The 21,327-nt window shown below is 39.1% G+C and overlaps 1 long non-coding RNA gene across 1 annotated transcript in view; it reads right to left on the minus strand.

Annotated features, from left to right (window-relative positions):
* Positions 1–6,015: 6,015 nt before the first annotated feature.
* Positions 6,016–21,327, minus strand: part of LOC134298692 (uncharacterized) — a 47,029-nt gene continuing 31,717 nt past the window's right edge. The window contains exons 3-4 of the long non-coding RNA XR_010005804.1: positions 7,768–7,887; positions 6,016–7,155 (exon numbers count right to left, since the gene is read on the minus strand). This is a non-coding gene — a long non-coding RNA (uncharacterized LOC134298692). The remainder of the gene's footprint in view (positions 7,156–7,767; positions 7,888–21,327) is intronic.

Here is a 21,327-nt window from a genome sequence, read left to right on the forward strand (position 1 = left end):
AACCACTATGTCACACCGGTTCTAGTGTGCCACCAGACTTCGGTCATTTTATTAGCACATCTAGGTGTTCATTTCATACTATCATTGCTTCACGTGAACTGGAAGGTGGGAGGAGGGGAGAGGGGGGAAGAGAGTTGGCTATCATCTATATGTGGATAAACTCTCACCCTGAAACAGACATAGGAATCATGAGACCCTCCAAATGTTACCAAATTACAAATACTGGCATTGGTCACCATCACTTATGCTGGTTGATGGAAGGTGCAAGGAGGGGTGCATGATTCCTGCGCTTTCTCCATTTAAAAAAAAAACATAATAGGAATTATGCTCTGATTTTAGAGTAAAGGATTTTTAATCTGGACTGAGTTTGTTTCCATTAAGAGAATGAACCTTGTAAAACAGTTCTTCTCAAACTACAAACAGGTGCATGGATCTTCCAGGTGGGATTTGTTTACCAAACAAATTAATATTAATTTTACAACACTTTATCCAATCATGCTAAAGAATCCAAGTCATTTCTGGTGAAACAAAAAAAGTTATAAACATTTTTTCATTTCATTTTCAGTAGAGGTATTTCTATACATTTCCTGAGCCATTTCTTTCTTTGACCTGTTCCCTGCAACTCAAGTGCTGATCTCTGAACATAAAACTAATCTTTGATACATTGTTGTAGCACTTACAGAATTATTATTTGACCTTTTTTTAGAAATGTCCACAGATGCTCTACATATGAGCAGCTTGCACATATCGGCCCCTGCTATGTAAAAACTCCATCAAAACACCCATGAGACAGACATAAATATCTTGAATCACTATGAACTAATGTAGGGATGCAATTATTTTAAATGCTTCTCCTAGGGATTCTCTTGGTAAAGGATTTTAAACTCATGCATAAAATATTAATGTCGCTGTGCACCAGATATCCTATCAGTTGAAGTGGATTGAAATGATAGATAAAGGATTCAAATATCTTTATTGGATAAAGGGGTAGCTAAAATCTACCTGTACTTTCTTTTTTTCTAACATAACAGTCAGATCACATTTGTGTTACAACTAGCCAAATCTTGACAAAATTTTGGGCCAGTGTTTGAGATCCCAGACCCCTTCATCTAGCAGGTATTTAGCCAAGAGGAAGGGGGAAGAAGATTAACAATGTTAAAGCTATGAGGTCTGTATGGTTTAGTTTTACAACGGAGTGGAAGGGGAAGAACAGACTGGAACGGGGAAAGGTTCTGTATGTTTTCATGTAGAGTTTCCCTCTCCTCAACACTGTTCCTTATTATGTTGTTCTAGGATTGTTTTTAAATCAGTTTTTCTTCTTTTTAAATATGATTTTTATTAGAGGTTTTTATATTGTATATACAAGGAAAGAGTGGGAATATATTTTATAGGAAAATCAGGGAAAAAGATATAATAAAGAAGATGTATTAGAGAAAAAAGTTATGAATATGAAAAATAAGCCACAATTTTTCTTCTTTTTAACCTTTTAAAAGGTAAAGGTTTCCCTGACGTTAAGTCCAGTCATGTCTGACTCTGGGGGTTGGTGCTCATCTCCATTTCTAAGCCAAAGAGCCGGCGTTGTCCATAGACACCTCCAAGGTCATGTGGCCGGCATGACTGCATAGAGCGCCGTTACCTTTCTGCTGGAGTGGTACCTCTACTCACATTGGCATGTTTTCGAACTGCTAGGTTGGCAGGAGCTGGAGCTAACAGCGGCCGCTCATGCCGCTTCCGGGGTTTGAACCTGGGACCTTTCGGTCTGCAAGTTCAGCAGCTCAGCGCTTTAACGCACTTTGCCACCAGGGCTCCTTTTAACCTTTAAACACTGGAATTTTGGGTTACTTTGAGAGGCTCTGTGAAGAAATAGTGAGAAGCTCCCTCTATGGTAGTGACTTTAGTCAGCTGAGGTAAAGTCATATCTGCCTGCCCTCAGAGAAATCATCAGGAACAACTAGCCCAGACATGGGCAAACTTCAGCCCTCCAGGTGTTTTGGACTTCAATTCCTACAATTCCTAACAGCCCATAGGCTTTTAGGAATTGTGGACTTGAAGTCCAAAACACCTGGAGGGCCGAAGTTTGCCCATGCCTGAACTAGTCTATAAGCAAGAGCAGCAGAACCAGCAAATCATCTGGGCTCCCGAGTCTTAGAATTATAGAGCTGAAAGAGACCACAAAGTCCATCCAGTCCAACCCCCTGTCATGCAGGGACACATGATCAAAGCACTCCTGACAGATGGTTTAAACACCTCCAGAGAAAGAGACTCCACCACATTCTGAATCAGCATATTTCATTATCTAATCGTTCTTACCATCAGGAAATTATTCCTAATGTTTCACCGGAATCTCTTGTAGTTTGAAGCCACTGCTAAGTGTTCTATTTTGCAGCAGGGGGACTAAGAAGAGGCCAGGAGATTCCTCCAAAGCCCTGAAACAGAAATGAGCAAAGTGAGGCCCTGTTGCCATCTGTGATTCCCATGGGTGGTTTTGTCACCCCATCACCTCCAGAATCAATAGATCAATCTTTTTCTACCCCTCACTCACAGAAGCCTCCTAGCGTTACAATTAAATTTTGAAATAAGTTCCAAGAGCATGTTTCAGACTGTTTGGTGCAAAAATTACACATTTTAAAGATGGATATATTGAATGCCAGCTACCTGGGGCCTTTCCAATGGCTCCTGTATCTACTACAGAATTGTCTAAATATGCTAAAGACATCAGATATTGTCTGATCTTGAAACCTAAGCAAGGGCAATTCCGGTTATTTCTTGGTTGGGAGACCACAAATGAATAATAGGTGCCATTGGCTATATTTGAAAGGAAGGAACTGGCAAAACCTCTGAGTATTCCTTGCCCAAGAAACCTCCATGAAATTATTGGAGTCACCATAAGTTTACAGGTGACTTTAAGGCATGCAGACACACCTCCTGCAGTTGCTCACTCCTGCCCCAAAGACTGAAGCTTTACTTCATAGCACAGCTTTCCAAACTGTGTGTCATGACACATTAGTGTGTTGGCTGCAGTATGTAGATGTGTTGCATGAAGGAACCAGAAAGCATTCATGCATATATATGGAGTCTATATGAAATAACCCCATACATTTTGTTATTACAATTTGTACTATGTGGCTGTATATCTTATAAGGGGCTGGTCTAACCTCTGGTTTGTTAGTAATCTTTGTTGTGAAATGATACATATATAAAAGGTGTGTCACCAACATGAAACATTTGGCAAGCTCTGCTTTATAAGATCAATAATTGATCCTCAAATTGCATTATAGCAAATTGAGCAAAGTCAGGTCACCAATGTTACTTCCTGAAGGAATGCAGAGGTCTACTAAAAAAAATCTCTGCACAGCTCCTTTCCATTACACTTGGTCATTATAAGAAGTTGATAACATTAAAAATCAGTGTCTGCAATCTTTCTTTTGATCTTTTCCTCCCTCATGGTTTCCCCCCCTTTTGAAGCATAAGAGAGGGGCCATCTGTTTTATTGATTTATAAAATGTGCCAGGAGCCTTTTTGTCTGAAACACAGAATATGAATTTTAAATAAAAACACATATTCAGTTAACCTGGGTATTTCTCTCTTTCAGGGCACTTATGGTGTCAGCATCTAGATTAACTAGGAGACCAACTTTGCATCAAACATTAGAGCATAGTAGGCTATACTTTGATATGCAGGAACTCAGCAGTGGGAAGATGATATTCAGATCCAGAGCAAACCTATAATTGTCCACTTGTTGATGTTTTCATGATCCACATTTCTTTCTCTACCTTTTAATCTCAAAACACAGAAAAATCTTTATCAGGTATAGTAACAGACTCCATGAAAAGGGGCTATTATACCCCCCAAATAAGTTTCTACATTGATGCTGACTTGAAGGACCACTCCATTTTCCCCTGAATACCTTTCCTGTTCCACAGGTATATATGATACATTCTTCACAATTATAACACTAAGACTCCACTTTAATTACCATGGTAATATTCTATGGGGTTTATAGTCTCATGGGGCATATGACAATTACTCTTTCAGAGAATTCTAAATATGGCAAATCCCAGGATTCCATAACTTGTTGCCATGACATTTAAAGAGGAATCTTCATGCCAAAATTGATGGATGAGTGTAACATTCTGAAATTTGGTGGAAAATGTGTGGTACAATTATAGCAAGTTTCATCATGATAGCTCTAAAATGAGGGAAAAATGAACTCCTGAAGTTTCCCAATTACTTAACAAAAAGAGTAATGAAAAATTCGTTACTTTGATATTGTTGCAAAAAATTTAGGGCCATAATTTCAGAAACACCCTCAAAAACAATTCACTCCCTCCCCAATTTCATAGGAGTATTGAATTTTTTTTTCATTGATCACACAGCGCATATATATACAGTACAGTCTCACTTATCCAACATAAACGGGCCGGCAGAAGGTTGGATAAGCGAATATGTTGGATAATAAGGAGAGATTAAGAAAATGCCTATTAAACATCAAAATAGGTTATGATTTTACAAATTAAGCACCAAAACATCATGTTATACAACAAATTTGACAGAAAAAGTAGTTCAATACGCAGTAATGCTATATAGTAATTACTTTATTTATGAATTTAGCACCAAAATATCACAATATATTGAAAACATTGACTACTAAAATGCGTTGGATAATCCAGAATGTTGGATAAGCGAGTGTTGGATAAGTGAGAATCTACTGTATATATGAAATGGTTAACACCCTCATGGTGTTGCTTTGCTCTCTGTCTTCCTGTTCAGAAGATTTCACTTCACTTTCTGTCCCCGTGATAATTGGATTTTGAAAAATATGGCTTGTTGTGGAAAAAAGGATTGATGATAAAGTTTCAGCTGAGACACCTTTTCCTCATGATAACTCTTTCATGAGTGAATTCCTCACCCTAAGGGTAGATTTGTTCACTTCCTCTTGTCTCACCCCCATTCTTAACTATGAGTCCTTTGTAAGTCTGATGTTTGCAACTCTGGGACTGCTTGTTTATATGAAAACATACAACTATGGAGAGAATGGAGGCATGGGTCACATCTATGCTGGTAAAAAAAAAAAGGTAGGCTCAGCTTGAAGCTGGTGACAGCAATCCAGGCTCTGTACATTTACTTTTGAGAGGAGGATTCATCTTTCTTTTGGCCAAGTCAAGCAGAGTCAGGGGAAAGTCTGGTCACTCCAGAGTGACCTCAGATTTTTTTGCCATGTATTAGTTGAATGGTCCAATTTTGCCTGAATAGTCATCCACACTGCAGAAGCTTCATCATCCCCAGTCTACATGGAGGGGAAGAACCTGTTTTTGATATCAACAGAAGTGGTGCACCAGGCAGCAGTGGCCCCTATGCAATAGGCAATCAGCATAGTCTCTCCTTCTTGCTGATCATGTGGGCACCCTATTCTGACCTAAGTAGGTACATCCATGAGAACTACACACTTTCATGAGTTGCATGGACAGCAGGGAGTGGTGGTATGATATGGGCATGATCCATCCCCTTTCCTGTGCTGATCAGTGCAGGGAAAGAAAAATGGTGTCTGTGTGGACAGTGAATCAGGCTGCAATTGAATCAGTCCAGCTGATCATGATGTTCATGATGTTCTAGCACATTCAAGAGTTTGCTGCAAACTCCAGAGTATTCTCTGAATTTGCTTCGTGCAGAGCAAAATTGTGTTTAGGGTAAAAAATCTGGGATACTTATTGGAAGCCCTATGTATCATGAAGCTTGCCAGTGCTGGATTCCAGGTATGTACAGATTTCTTTGTGTAGACAAGCCCTTGGTGTTACCTGAAGGCCTGACTACTTCTGTGCTTGTGAAGGTCGAGCATCCCTTATCCAAAATGTGTGGTACCAAAAGGCTTTTGGTTTTGGGGATTTTTTTTTTTTGCATTTTGTAATGCCTGCGTTTGCATATACATATATAATGAGATATATTGGACATAGGAGCCAAAGCAAAACAAAAAAATCATTTATGTATCATATACACCTCATATGCAAAGAATTAAGGTAAATTTGGGCAATATTTTTAATAATATTGTGCATGAAACAACATTTGTATACATTGAACATAGCGGAAAGATGCCACCAACTTAACCAGCCATGTGGACAGTTTTGGATTTTGCAGAATTTCAAATTTTGGAATTCTATTTAAGGATGCTCGGGCACTATATAACTTCAGATTCATTTCTGGTTTCAGCTCAGGATGCCTAATTTTACTCAAATCCATTAACATTGAATTAATAAATAAGCCTGGTTCCTGGTATGAGTAAAGGTCCACTTCCATCTCTATGTCTTGTTCTTATATGGGCAAGAAATATGAAAACAGGGAGTAGAGGTTGTTTAGTCACAGAACACATGTTGTGGAAACTCTTCCTAGTCGCAATGTTACCTTATGATGCTGAGATTTTTGACAAATGAGGAGAGCATGGAGGCATTTTAAGTTTTATAGTGATGTCAGATGCAATTATGTAGCTAGAATGATGGATTTTTGTAATATTGACATAAGTTATTCAAAGGATTAATTGAATATCATGCCAGGTATAAACCCAATATATAATAATAACACTGGCAATAATAATGGAAATACTTTTTGAACTACACATTAAAGAAATTGGATATGTGAACTGTTTTATAGAATATTAATCAAGCACATCAGAAAACACGAATGCGCTTCTCCTGAAAGTATCTTCAAATAAATTATTTTTAATACAAGAAAACTAAGGGATTTACTTGAAATTTAAGGTGTATGATCAAAGAAGCAGCATATTCACCAAGCTACATGGGAGACACAGCATTGTTGATATGCACATTTGGAGGAAGAATGAGATCCCTGTGGTTCTAAGTGCGTTCTAAGTGCATCCACATCTGATCTTGTGCCCTTATACATGACTACTGAGAAAAAAGAAAATCAAATAGATTGTCATCTGGATAAACCAATTACACTGTCAGTTTTCTTGATTTGTCATGAACTTGACAAAGTATTCTTCAGAACAGCAATCGTAGCCTAGAGCTCACAAAACCTTCAAGAGGGCATTTTGTTGAAATATATGAATGATCTGTAGATGTGGCTGGCTCCTTGTGAGCTGCATTGTCATGTCCAAGTGCTGGCCTCTGGGGTGTTTTCAGATGCAAACTTCATTCTGTAATGCTGGCAAAAAGCATGGAAAAAATTAATATATGCATAACATTAGCACTAGCATCATTATTTTATTTCATATTATATGCTGCAGGAAAGGTCTGCATAGTTTTCAACTGTTCTTTCTCTCACCTGGGGTGCATTTACACTATAGAATTAATGCAGTATAGCCCACTTTGTCAGTGCTCAATCCTGAGAGTTTTAGTTTGGTGAAGCACCAGCAGTCCATGGCAGAAAAGGTCAAAGACCTTTTAAAAGGTTAAACTCCCTTGATTTCATGGCATTGAGCTATAGTGGTTAAAATAGTGTCAAACTGCATTAATTTTTTGCAGTGTAGATGCACCGTCTGTTAGGATTGGCACATTCTAATCTAGGGAGCTCCTCTTCTCCTTTAAACCCTAATATGAAATACCATATTTCCTCAAGCGTAATATGCCATTAAATCTAATGTGCACCTCCATTTTCTAAACCCTGAAACCCAAAAAATATTTACTATATTATGCAAATCTAATGTGTACTCTAATTTTGGGAATATACTTTAGTCAAAAAAGGTAAGCATTAGAATTGGATTAATATGTAGTTGCAGTTTTCCAAATGTTTTCTTTTCCTCATCTTGACACTTACTCATTTGCTAACTTTCATCCTTTGTCCTTATTCAGCTACCCAAGTTGTTTTCCCAAAGAAAAATTCCATCAATGGATTGTCACCTTGTCATGGTGAGGGGGCTGGCATGTTCCAATGAACCTGTGGGTGTAAATATTGGAGTCATGTAATACATAATAATAATAATAATAATAATAATAATAATAATAATAATAATAATAATAATAATAATAATTTATTTTTATACCCTGCTCCATCTCCCCGAACAGTCTCGGAGTGACTTACATGGGGCCAAGCCCGGATAAAACAACAAACCAAAATAAAATGACATCAGAAGATACAGACACAAAAATTAAATTAACACTCTAAACATAATAAAATATAAAATGATAATCATAGTAAAAACATGGATTTGGCACCCAAGTAGAGGGGATAAGACGAACTGGGTAAAGTGCAACGAGTGAATATTGTAAACAAGGTAGTTGATTAAGTGCTAATGTAATGTATTCCTAGGAGGGGCCGCAGGGGAGGCTCCAGGCCAAGAGCAATCTGAAGATCTCAACAGTGGAACAGGGAATAACAACACGGAACAAGGCGGACGAAGGCCCCAACAGATGAGAAGCAACTGTTGTCATGTTAACCATGCCACCAGATGGGACCCTCATTCTGTGAAGACTGTGTTGATCAGCTGTACCTCTGCACATAAAAAAACCCTCATGCACAGGTGTCTTCCAAGAAAAATAAAACTAAATCAACAAAAGTCCCATAGTGATCAGTGAGTGGTGATGGAGGCAGTACTGCAAAATCTGGAAGCCCCTAGACACAGTCTGGCACATGGGCAGTGGATATGGATTCAGTCATTCTACTTCAAGGTCTGAGGCAGTTGAGATGTCTGGCAGCTGTATCCATGACTGAGCAGCCCTTTTTAGAATTCACCCTGCTCCTGCACACATGGAGGGGGTTAGAAAAGGTGCCCTAAACATAGCCACCCTCTCTTATACCTGACTGTACTGCCATGTCCAGAGGGGTCATCACCTTGTGGCCAAAAAAAAAAGAACTTTGGAACATGGAATGTATGGACACTGTTGGACAACACAGACAGTGAACTCCCTGAATGCAGGACTGCTATTATTGCAAGGGAGCTGGGATGCTTTAACATTGATATAGCAGCACTTCAAGAAACTTGGAGAGTAGGAGAGGGACAGCTGAAGGAAGCAAAAGGAGGCTATACCTTCTTCTGGAAGGGACTGTCTGAAGAAGAACGAAGAATACACGGACTTGGCTTTGTGATCAGAAACAATGTGGTGAAGCACCTGTCCGAAGCACCCATTGGCATTAACAAATGACTCTCAACCCTCCAAATTAACCTTGCCAAAAACCTACAGGCAACAATCATGCCCATACACCAACACTAGATGCTGATGAAAACATCAAGGAAAATGTTTACTGTCAGCTGGACACCATCTTGTTGGTCGGCAGGAAAAGAGATTTAAAATTGAGCTCAAAGCCAACCTTTGAAACTATGGCATAGACACAGAAAAATTGCAATCCCTGGTCCTTGAGCATTCTAACTAGGGATCAGCTGATACCAACAGTGCTGTGAAATTCAAAGAGGCACAAATGGGGGGCAAAAGGGAGATATGGATCAAGACGAAGGCACATCAAGCCAAGGACTGCCGGGACTGCCTTCCACCTGGAAATTGATGTCTTCACTGCAGAAGAACATGCAGGTCAAGAATAGGCTTCATAGTCACCTAAGGACCCACCGCCAAGATCCTACACTTGGAAGGCCATCAAACTTGGAATCAAGTGATCACCAATGATGATGATGATTTCCCAAAAGAGTGTCACTGTAGAATTCCTCCTGTAAGCTGAAGTTCTGTTGTCAAGGCAGCATTTTCTTGATATTTTACTTTCAGTAAGTTGGTATAAGTAAGAAATCCCTCTGGGAAGTCAGAGGGTCAAGGGCTAAGTGATTATGTTCTCTGGTCCAGAAGGATGTCTGAAGCTGCTGCAGGTAAATAGATAAGCAGCATAACAATACAGTACACTCGCAGTCTATCTGGGCAAGGAAACCTCTTATTCCCTCCTCATCCTAATGGAAGGACAATAGATACTAGCCTTGTCAGGTCTAACTGAGCAGTCCTTTATGCCTCTGGCTCAACGTGCTGACTCCAGAAGACCTTTCACCCAAGCAAGGACATATAATTTCCTTACTTGGGCATAATGCTAAATTATTGTTTAATAGTAAAGGTTTCCCCTGTTTAATAGCATTATAAAAATGATGTGCTACTGTATGCTCCTTTTAGCCTGCTTAAAAGGCTAAAAGTCACCAGATTATCTTGGGTCAACTCTCGTTAGTACTTAAATGGGAGACTCCCAAGTAATATCAGGTTGCTGCTGCTGCTCAGTCGTTTAGTCATCTCCGACTCTTCGTGACCTCATGGACCAGTCCACGCCAGAGCTCCCTGTCTGCTGTCACTGCCCCCAGTTCTTTCAAGGTCAAGCAAGTCACTTTAAGGATACCGTCCATCCATCTTGCCCTTGGTCGGCCTCTCTTCCTTTTTCCTTCCATTTTCCCCAGCATCATGATCTTTTCCAAGCTTTCCTGTCTCCTCATGATGTGGACAAAATACTTCAGCTTTGCCTCTAATATCCTTCCCTCCAGTGAGCAGCCGGGCATTATTTCCTGGAGGATGGACTGGTTGGATCTTCTTGCGGTCCAAGGCACTCGCAGGATTTTCCTCCAGCACCAGAGTTCAAAAGGGTCTATCTTCCTTCGCACAGCCTTCCTTATGGTCCAACTCTCGCATCCATAGGTTACTATGGGGAATACCATTGCTTTGACTATGCGGACCTTCGTTGCCAGTGTGATGTCTCTGCTCTTCACTATTTTGTCAAGGTTGAATATCAGGTACTACAGACTACATTTCAGAGGAAGGACCTGGCAAAACTATTTCAGAGAATTCCTTGCCTAAGAAAACCCCATGACATCCATGGGGCCACCTTAGGTCGTCTTAAGTATCTAACATTTGAAGGTCTCAGCTCCTCATCTTGCCTCCTGCTCCTCCAACAGGGGTACAAAGAGATTTTCAAAAGTTGGGGTATTGTGCAGTTTCTGGACGGTATGGGCTATATTCTAGCACCATTTTCTCCTGATGTTTCGCCTACATCTGTGGCTGGCATCTTCAGAGGATCAGCAACAGATGCAGGCAAAACATCAGGAGAAAATGCTGCTAGAATACAGCCATACAGCCCAGAAACATACCACCCCAGTGATTCCAGCCGTGAAAGCCCTTGACAACATGTAAGTTTTTTATTTTCATTTTAAATGCTTACCATTGTCTTTGAAACAGAACAATAGCTGCTAATCTTAATTCAATGAGCTGTAAAGTCATGGTTGATAACACTGGTTCCCCCCCCCCCCCCAACTCCACATAGTGAGGATTAACTTCAATTTAGAGTTCAGATGATGTTCAAAACTATGGTTTGTGTAAAAGGCAAGAGTAACATTTGATACACTTTCTCACAATGGAGCTGTGCAGAAAGAGGGGTGTTCACAAGCAAAAAGCTTGTTGTGACTCAGTTCCATAAGGCTAAACCACAGTTCAACATTGTGATTGTTTTGTGGGCATTATTTCAAGGGTGTCTTTGATTCACTCTCTTTAAGTCATGCATGGCATCTTTATTTCAAAAAGTTTGGGATAGTGACCTACCTCAGGGCTGATGTATTGAATCAGACCAGTGTGTATTGCCTGATGTTATTTAATTCATGTTAAGATAGACATGAGTTTGACACATTCAAGTATTGTGTGTTCAAGCGATAGAATTGTGATACATTAAGTGCACTCCCTTAGCTGCTCAAGAGTGTAACATTTCAGCCCTCAAAGTATTCCACTGGTGTATGGCTCTTTAAATGACTGAGGAATGCCTCTGAACAAAAGTGGATATGGGAACATACTCTGACGCCACAGTCCTTAAAAAGCTTTCTTAGCAGCCATATAATTGAGAGTAGAACCATTCTAGAGTAAATGGTTTCAAACCTGTGGCACTAAGTGATTGAAAACACCATTATTCTTCTCTGGGGACGCCCTGTTGAGAAACAATGGCAGCTGGAGCTATAAAAGCCTATGGGGTCCTTTCAAAGGGGTGGTCTTTACACAACAGAGATAACTGTAGTTAACATGAAGTAATTCTTTCAGATTAACATGCTGAATTGTCACAAATGATACTGCCAAAAACCTCTTCTTCAGGGTTTTTTTTTTAAATGAAAAGCACTAGAAAGGCAGAGAGCGTCAATGTTTAATTATGTTCTAAAGACTTCAAAGAGTAAATAATTTGGTCTATTGTAATTGTACAGCCATAATTTATGAACTTTATTAGGAAATAAAAAGGTGGCACACATTTTAAACAGAACACATTTAAAACTGCAGTGCAATTATAGCAATGGAAGGGTTTACAAGAAATTATGAGTGTAATCCAGCCCAAATTAAAACATCTTTAAATTCTAAGGATTTTACTGAGAAAGAGTTCAGCATGTATTTAAATTGTCAGAATGAAATCACTTCAGGTTTCAGTGTGCTTAAGATTACAATCCTAAATATAAACGCCTGAGAGGAAACCCAACTAACTCATTTCAATTTACTCTGCAAATACTAACTATAGTATTGGCTGTTTCATACTCTGTATATTTGATCCCGACAAGTAACTCTGCAATAATTCTGAAAAAAATTCTCAAAATTGTCAGTGTAAAGAGTAATATTGAATATAAGTATAGTGTTTAAGGGGGAAGATGTGTTTGCATATTTTTGCACATTAGAATATTCGGTGCAGTGCAGATACTTCATGAGTATCTGAAGCTGTGCTTTTTTGTACTGTATGTATAGTAACCATCATTGTTTAAACCAGTGGTTCTCAACTTGGGGTCCACGGACCATTGGGGACAATTATGTCATAAAATATTGAAGAAACGTTAGGTTTTTTGTAGTTAAATCATTATAATAAAGACATTCTATTATTATAGCAGTATACGTATAAACAGATGAACTTATATCCCCTTCGCTCTAAATCTGAAGGACTTTAATGAGAAAATTGAAATAATTATTTGAGGCAGTCTAGTGCTTTAAATCTTAAGTTAAGTCTTGGTGGTCTTAAAGGAGGATCCTTGGTGAAGAAAAATTTGAGAACCACTGGTTTAAACTATTGTCACTAGCGTCACCCATTTAGGATTATCCCTAGATTTCAGGGTGAAAACCCTTGCCTTGAAATGCAGGCCCAGAAAGCATGCACACCTGCCACTGCCTGCAGCCGAGCGCCTCCTCTAGACTAGAAAGAAACAGCAGGTAAGAAGAAGCCTTCTTAAAGTGCACGGGAAGGGGAGCCTGGGACCTCCCCCCCCCCCCAATAATGGGCCGATAGAAAACAGATCTTTCAGCACCCCAGACTGAAAAGAGGTATCTGGCCTCCCAATTTTGAGAGGCTCCCCAAAAACTGACCGAAAGCCAGGACATGAAATGAAAAAAGGATTACCCCTAAAGCACAACCCTAAATTCTAACTGCAGAAAACATATGCATTCATTTCTTTCAAGGTATATCTCCTGCCATGAAATTTCTCCCTTTTACCTTGAGGACTGAAGAACTGCAGCTCAGTAAAAGACAAAGAAAGAACCAGGAATATTCTGTCACAAAAGAGTTCTCCATTGTGCAATGGTAGAAGCAAGTATTCATACAACAGAGATTCCTGTGTTCTCCCATAGTATGAATAGGGGAAGTTTAAGGCTAGAGGTAAATACAGACAAGTGACTCTGAATGTAAACATGGTTAAAATTCACTCACATTACCCCCTTGATGGATTGTCACCTTGACGTGGTGAGGGGGCTTGCGTGTTCCAATGAACCTGAGGGCACAACCACAGGAGTCACACACTCCCAGGAGTGGCCACAGGGGAGGATCCAGACCAAGAACAATCCGAAGACCCAAAGACCTCAACGGCGGAGCAGGCGAAGGATAACATGGTACATGTTACAATGGCTGTGAAGGTGGAAGAAGGCTGTAACAGACTGAGAAGCCACTCTCGTTGTGTTAATCACACCACTGCTGGGACCTCACTTTGTGAACACTGTGTGTTGACTGGCCATGCACCGATCTCCACACATTAAAAAAAATCATGCACAGGCGTCTTCCAAGAAATCGAGGACCATCATCCTCGAACTACAAGGGATCGCCTAAGTAAGTAAGTACATGCTAAGGATTACACATTTCCAAATTATCTATTTGGGTCAAAATGACCCATTGGACAGTGCTGGGGAATTCCTTGGACATACTCTGTAGGCACCCATGACCCTCATTTAGTAGTGACTTTCCTTCAGATTCAGCTCTAAGGGAAAGTCATTCTTTGTTGCCTAAAATGTCCTGCAGCTAGTCAGGATTGTTTTCTGTAGTCAAAATATTAAATAGAATTACATTAATCTGAGATTTAATACCAACCAAGCATCAAGTTGGCTACATTTGATTAAACACAATTTTAGCATATTGTCACAACTAGATGACTGTGTAATATGTTCTGTAAAAACATGAAAGCAGCAGGCTGCCATGAATCGTTTAGAAACTTGCAAACAGTAAACAATTTTTCCAACATTATTTGTTTATTGCCATTAGATGCCCTTCAATCATTTTCTAATTTGGGCTATGGAGAAGCATGTTTCATCCAACAAATTGGAATGATTTATGCTGTATGAGTACATATGAGTAGGACAAATAAATACTTAATTGGAAGAAGTGCTCAGAGCCAGATGGATTTCTTAAGGCTATCTACCAGGAAAGCATAAAAGAAACATGCCAATGTGGCCGAAGGAGACTAAATATTGATAATTATAAATGTTGCTATGGTTTGGTAAATAGTGGCAAAATATCCACAGTTTGATCAAGCATGGGAGTCCAAAATCATTGGGTGTTTATACTATTCTGTGTCTTATAGACAGTAAGGACAGGGGTGAAGAAATGTGTGTACTTTGCAATTCAGTAAGAACCAATATAATCCACAGTTCCTGAACAAATATCACTGGAATGTATTTACTTTTCAGTTCCCACATTTCTCTGAATTTTGTGATGCAGCTCCTCAATTGAAATATATTATATACTGTCCTGGTAGATACTATGATTACAGTAGAGTCTCATCCAACATAAACGGGCTGGCAGAATGTTGGATAAGCGAATATGTTGGATAATAAGGAGAGATTAAGGGAAAGCCTATTAAACATCAAATTAGGTTATGATTTTACAAATTAAGCACCAAAACATCATGTTTAACAACAAATTTGACAGAAAAGGTAGTTCAATACGCAGTAATGCTATATAGTAATTACTGTATTTATGAATTTAGCACCAAAATATCACGATATATTGAAAACATTGACTACAAAAATGCATTGGATAATCCAGAATGTTGGATAAGCGAGTGTTGGATAAGTGAGACTCTACTGTATTATAATTATATAGTATTGTTTGGTATATAAAATGATGGTTTCAATCCAAAAAAATCCCCAATAGTATCACTTTGTACAGAAAATGTTGTTTCCTGCGCAAAAAAAAAAAAAAATTGCTATTTTCTTGCAAACAGAAAATTCTTTGCAGAATATTTCCTGAACTGTGAAAGTTCTTGTCACTCTACTGGGGAAAAAATCATCATTTCTTGAACATTTTTGGATATTCTTTCCCCTTTTTTAACAGCAAACTGTTGCATATATGTATTGGATGACTATTTTTTAAAACATGACTTGATTCTTCACTTAGAAGTAGAACCATCAATTGAAAGTATGATGTCATAGACAGAACGCCAGCGAGTAAGACAAAACTCAGTTTATTGAGGTTACAGAACTAAAAACGCCCGTAGGAGACAAAGAACAGGGCAAACACTTGACTTCAGTGTGATAAGTAACAAAAAACAACTCAATTTGAGCTTAAACGATTCAAAGGGATAAACCGGGTTAAACAGAAGTATAATCCGGATTAAATCAAAAGTGCTTACTTCAACCTGGCAAACAATGCAAACAAAAGAGGATCAACAGGAGTCAGAATGTAAACAACAGACTGGTAGCAGATTCCTCTCTGCTACTCAGAAACAGCAGGAGAATAAACCAGGCTTGTTTATTCCTTCCTGCAGCAAACGGAAAGCGTGGTCGTAGTCAGGATTCAGTTTAAGGTTCAGCGGCCAACGATATCCAGGTCCAGGCTCAGCAGTCAGGGTAACGGCAGTCAGCAGGGTCCCAATCCGGTCCAGAGGTCAATAGCCAAGCGTAGTCGTCTAGAAATCCAAAGGTCTCACCGATAGCCAGCAGAAGGGATAATCCGGAATCGAAGTCAGTCAGTCCAGCGTCAATCCAGTGCGAGTAGATATTGCCCGTCAAAAAGACGACGGAGATCCAAGCTATCGAGATTAAACACAAGTTGCACAGAGAAAAACCCCGCACAGTTCCTCCCGCCGTCGATGCCCAGTGTCCTTGGTAAACTTACGTATCCAGTAACGAATCACACCCGTCTTCAGGAAGTTCCCCAACAAAAGCCCAAGCGTCCGTCCAGATTACCTTGCCCAACGCAATTAGACATTTGTCCCAAACCCCAATTTATCCCAGTTCAAGCTCATCATCGCTGTCAGCTGCCATCCCAATTCCAGGTGCCCCAACATCCTCATCCTCATCAGAGCTTAAGCTCCTTTGACTACGCCCCACAGCATCCCCAGCTGTGGATCCCGCTCCATCCCTCCAGCCAGTCCATGGGTCTGATCCTGCAACCCGCCAATCACCTCCCATGCTTTCATTGCCTGTTTCCCCAACACCCAAATCCTCCCTCACACGAGTCCATTCCATGTCATCCTCCTCCGAGCTGGCCATCTCTTCCTCCAAACCCTCAGAAAAACCCTCAAATGAGTCCTCATCTGTCGGGTCTGTAAACAAATCCCGGAGCCGTTTTCTTTCACGCTCCTCGAAAGAGTCTGACTCTCGAGGAGTCTTATGACCCCTTCTTCTATTACCGGAGCCCGAAGGCTCAACCATAACACATGATTATCATTGACTCTGGCGCAATCAAGACACTGCAGTTTTCAAAAGATAAATGTAGTTGCTAGAAAAGGATGGTTCATGGTGGAACCAGGGCAAGAGGAGTTTCGACCTTTTCAAATAGTGCAGGTGAGATTATGGCAATGAGTTAGAGAGACACTTTTCGAGCCCTTAGCGAGATGACTCCAGGATTCCAAACAGTTGAAAAACTTGCACCTAAAAGAAATATGAACTCAATATAACATTAAAGGAAATGTTTTCTGCCTGCCTGTTCAGGATATGTTCCATTATATAGACAATTAATCAAGATACGAGTGAAACTCCTGCTATAGTTTTCACTTTGTTTGTTTATTAGCTTTCATTATGAGCATAGCTAAGGTGTGATTGTAAACAGGATGGATTATACTGTAAAGATATTTCTTTCTCCTTCTCCCTCCCTCCCCCACCTCAGTGCCTCCCTCCCTTCCCTTTTTGCTCTCTCATATAACATCATCCATTCATAGAGTTCCTTATTAAACCATACCATGGTGATGTATTATGTTAAGGAGATATAAAATGTAAGGTGACAATGACCTTCTTCTTAATTAGATGTGATGGAAATAAAGGTGAGAACAATGATGATGAAGCTGTGCCAGGAACCATAAATCATAAGCTACTCTGCTGGACAGGACACAGCTACAAAAATAACATTGCAATTCATAGGTAAGATGTGTGGCCTGATGAAGTGTATTCCACAATTATTTATCTATTGTGTGTCAGCTCATAAAGTTTTCTTATAGCAAGAATAGTTTTATATAAAAAGGCTTTCAAATGAACAGGATACTTCAGTAGAGAGTCTTTCTAAATCTGTTTTAAGTACCAAAACTAACTGTGAAGTCACAATCTTTCCACACAAAAATCTATTTCTGATTACCCCAATCTTTCTCCACATTATTGGTATAATTTAGGAAGGATGAGATGTTTTATTGCTGCTGTTGAAAAAAAAAATAGAACAGAGAAAAATAGGAGAAGGCATCAGAAATTCCTCCAAACATACATTAACATTGTAAAGCCATCCAATCTTTCTGTTTTTATGTTTCTTCAAAATGTTCCAATAGTCACAAGCAGGGAGTTGCCTGTTGTCTAGTCAGGGAGGATGAATTATGTTTAAATGATGGGAAGAGAGACACTGCCTCCTCGAAACCGGGGTTGCTGGTAATTCCAAGTTAAAATGAACTAGGATTTCTTTATTGAGGAGATTAATAGAATTTTGGAGCAAATGTAGTTGAAGTGCATGGCTTCATTATTTCTTTTAAACGTCAAATACGCTCATTCTGAAAGCATGAATATGGTGCAATAATACATCCTAAGTACATGTGCTCATCATGAAGAGTCCCCATAGCACTGCCCCCAAGAAGAATAAAAAATACAAGCAGTTCAAGTTGTGTGCTTGTGTTATATTTGTGATTCATATGCTCAAATTCATGTATGTACAGAAATACAGTCTATAGAATAATATTCAATTGGTAGGATCTGATAACTGTCACAGAATAGTTATGCTCAGTTAATTGAGTGGTCTGTTATGTTGTGTGTTTGCTGTTGAAGCTTCAAATTGCACAGGAAAACAAAAAAGGACATAAGTTACTTTTCTCAGCATGAAGAGCAAACTTTTAATCTCAAAACCAACACATCAGTTCTAACAGTTTTTATCTTCTTGAAGAGTAAGTCATTCATAGCAGTAGCTGTTCTGTATTGACCATTTATGAATCATTCAATTCACAATTTTTAAAAATATAACAGAAATAGTATATCTTTTAGTTGCTTTGAAGACTGCACCTAGATTCAAACGACACAGGGAAGTTTGTGGAAACAGCTTTCTGAAGGAATATTTGAATGCAAATGCAGCTATCTCAAGCCTAGGATTGGCATCTAGGTTCCTGATCTGTTAAAAAGACTTATAAAGTTTGCAAGTGTTTCAATAAGAGGGGATAACTTTAGGTTTTGTAATTGTTTTGGTACCCAGTAGTTAACAGCAACACCTCACATTAGCCCTATTCAGTATTGTTAAACACTATGGGTCCCATAGTATGGGAGATACAGACTTTATATATTTCCCATTCTATCTTGAAGGCCAAAGTCTTCCCACCTTTGTCCTACAGATGAGGTTCTTTACTTCTGAAACACTCTCGTAAACACATTTAGTCTTTGGGAAGTCTGTAAAGACCTTTTAATTTCATGCTGCATAATTTGGATACAGATAAGTTCAATGCTTAGTGGTGATGCGATCCATTTATCTGGTGTTATTGATAGCTGTTCTTTCTTCTATTTTTATATTATTGTTTTAAATGATTTATTGATTTATGAGCTTTTTAAATATTTTAATGTTGTTTATTTTTATGCAGTATTTCATTGTAAATCCCTTGGAAAGGCTATTTATCTTGTAAGGCAGTTTAAAATCCATTGAGGAACAACATCTTTAAATCCTTAACTTTTTAAAATATTCAACACCTCATTTTAAGTGGTTTTTTAGTAATAAACTCAGCAAAAATAAACCTGCATATTATCAAAAACTTCAGAATACTGCCTTTTCAGCTATTGAAAGAAGTGTGGAATAAACATGAACTTTCAGAAATATAACTGTTAGGGCAAAAAAGTTCTTAAGTCTTAATCATTCATCTTTGAATCCCTTGAGGACAAAACATATGACTTGCTGACTGATTGATTAGACTTTTAAAATCCCCACTATTCAGAAGTTTTTGATACAAGAATAATAATACAGTCATATCAAGACATAGTCCTGTTGGTGACATGTGATGGCTTATATGGTTTTTTATGGTGTACACCAATATCAGAGAATATATAAAAATCCATCAGAGTACATATAAATCACAGTTGTTTCATTGTACACACCTTTGTGTGTACAGCAAAAAAAGAGAACTATCCAGTCCTTCCTTCCACAATACCTTTTGTCCCAGATGTGGAAGAAGGGTTGGAGGAACCCCTGGTGAAGTTATGTCCTCCTGGACACTGATCTGCTGGGGGGGGGGGTTATATTTTTTGGCTGCCCTTCTACACCTAGAATTAGAGGCTGCTTCTTCCCTTGGTGTGCATGAGCAGCTGAGCTGTAATAGACTTTATTGCTGTCTGATTTAGGCAAATGCATCATGGAGTTTTCTTAGCAAGATTTCTTGGGAGGAAGATTAACGTTGAGGCCATCCTGAAGGTTTCCATAGCTTGTAAGAGTTCAAACCCTTGTTTCCATGATCATAGTCCAATGGTCAAACCAGTACACCATGCTGGTTCTCTATAATAGAGTATATTAGCAGAATCAATAATGACCTCATCATACGGGACTAAAATCAGTGTCAAATGCTAATCTAGCCCTGGTCACCCATGGAACTGGCTGGCTCCCACCAAGTGATACTGTACCAGCTCTGTGGGTGAAGGAGGGGAGAATTGGCATGCTGCCTTCACCATTGCAACATGGGAGGCTTCCCATGTTGCCATAACTTTAATAGGGGGAAGCCATGTGCTCCATGAGTGCACCATGCTTCCCCCATGGGATCAGCTGCCGGAGGAACCCAGTGAAGTGGGGCATGGGCAATGGCTTCCCCATGCCCAGAGGTCGTAAGTGACTAGGGTGAAGACCTATACTGGGGAACCCTTCTCTAGCTGCTCTTATAGACTCATGAAAGAAAAGCAAAAACCAAAAAAACAAAAACAAAAACAAAACAATAATTGTAATGGAACAAAAAAGTTTTCCAAAATACTCATATTGGCAACAAATTGCATCTAACAGCAACTGGACGTAGAGCTTTTACAGCAGTGGCGCCATCACTCTGGAAAACTCTGCCACCTGAAGTTCATGCCTTGCGGGACTTATCAGTCTTCCGCAGGGCATGTAAGACACACCTGTTTTGGCAGGCTTTTGATCTCCGTTTTTGCTGTTTTTAAATTGCTTAGATTTTAGCTTGTTCTTATAAGCCGCTCCGAGCCCAGGGGAAGTGTTTTTAAAATGTTTTTTAAAGATGTTTTTAAGATGTTTTTAAATTGTTAGATTTTAGCCTGTTCTTGTAAGCCGCCCCGAGCCCTAGGGGAGTGGCGGCATATAAGTTTGAATAATAAATAATTAAATAAATTGAAAAAAATGGATTCCAAGGATACATTTCATAAAAAAGCAACAAATATAAAAACTTAAATGACTTCAAGTAAAAAAATGCATTCCCGTCAGATCACTGTTAAAGGCTCATTAAAATGAATATTCATTCCTGGGAGTAATTGTTTTTTTTTTAACTCTTCAACGGTACACAATTCTTGGACTTTGTTTTGTTTCTATGTCCCATTGATGTGGATGTTTGAATATACTTGGATATTCATATTGATTTGGTTTTCACTGTAGAATTGCATATCTGGTTCACTATTGAAGCTGTTGTTTTTTTAACATTTATTATCCAGTTGTAGATATCCGTACAACTATTTTATGTTATCTTATTATAGCTTGTTGTTGTATATTATATATTGAAAGATCTATATATTATGTCCCATGATC

This window comes from Anolis carolinensis, chromosome 4 (genome assembly GCF_035594765.1).
Source record: "Anolis carolinensis isolate JA03-04 chromosome 4, rAnoCar3.1.pri, whole genome shotgun sequence".
Taxonomy (NCBI): domain Eukaryota; kingdom Metazoa; phylum Chordata; class Lepidosauria; order Squamata; family Dactyloidae; genus Anolis; species Anolis carolinensis.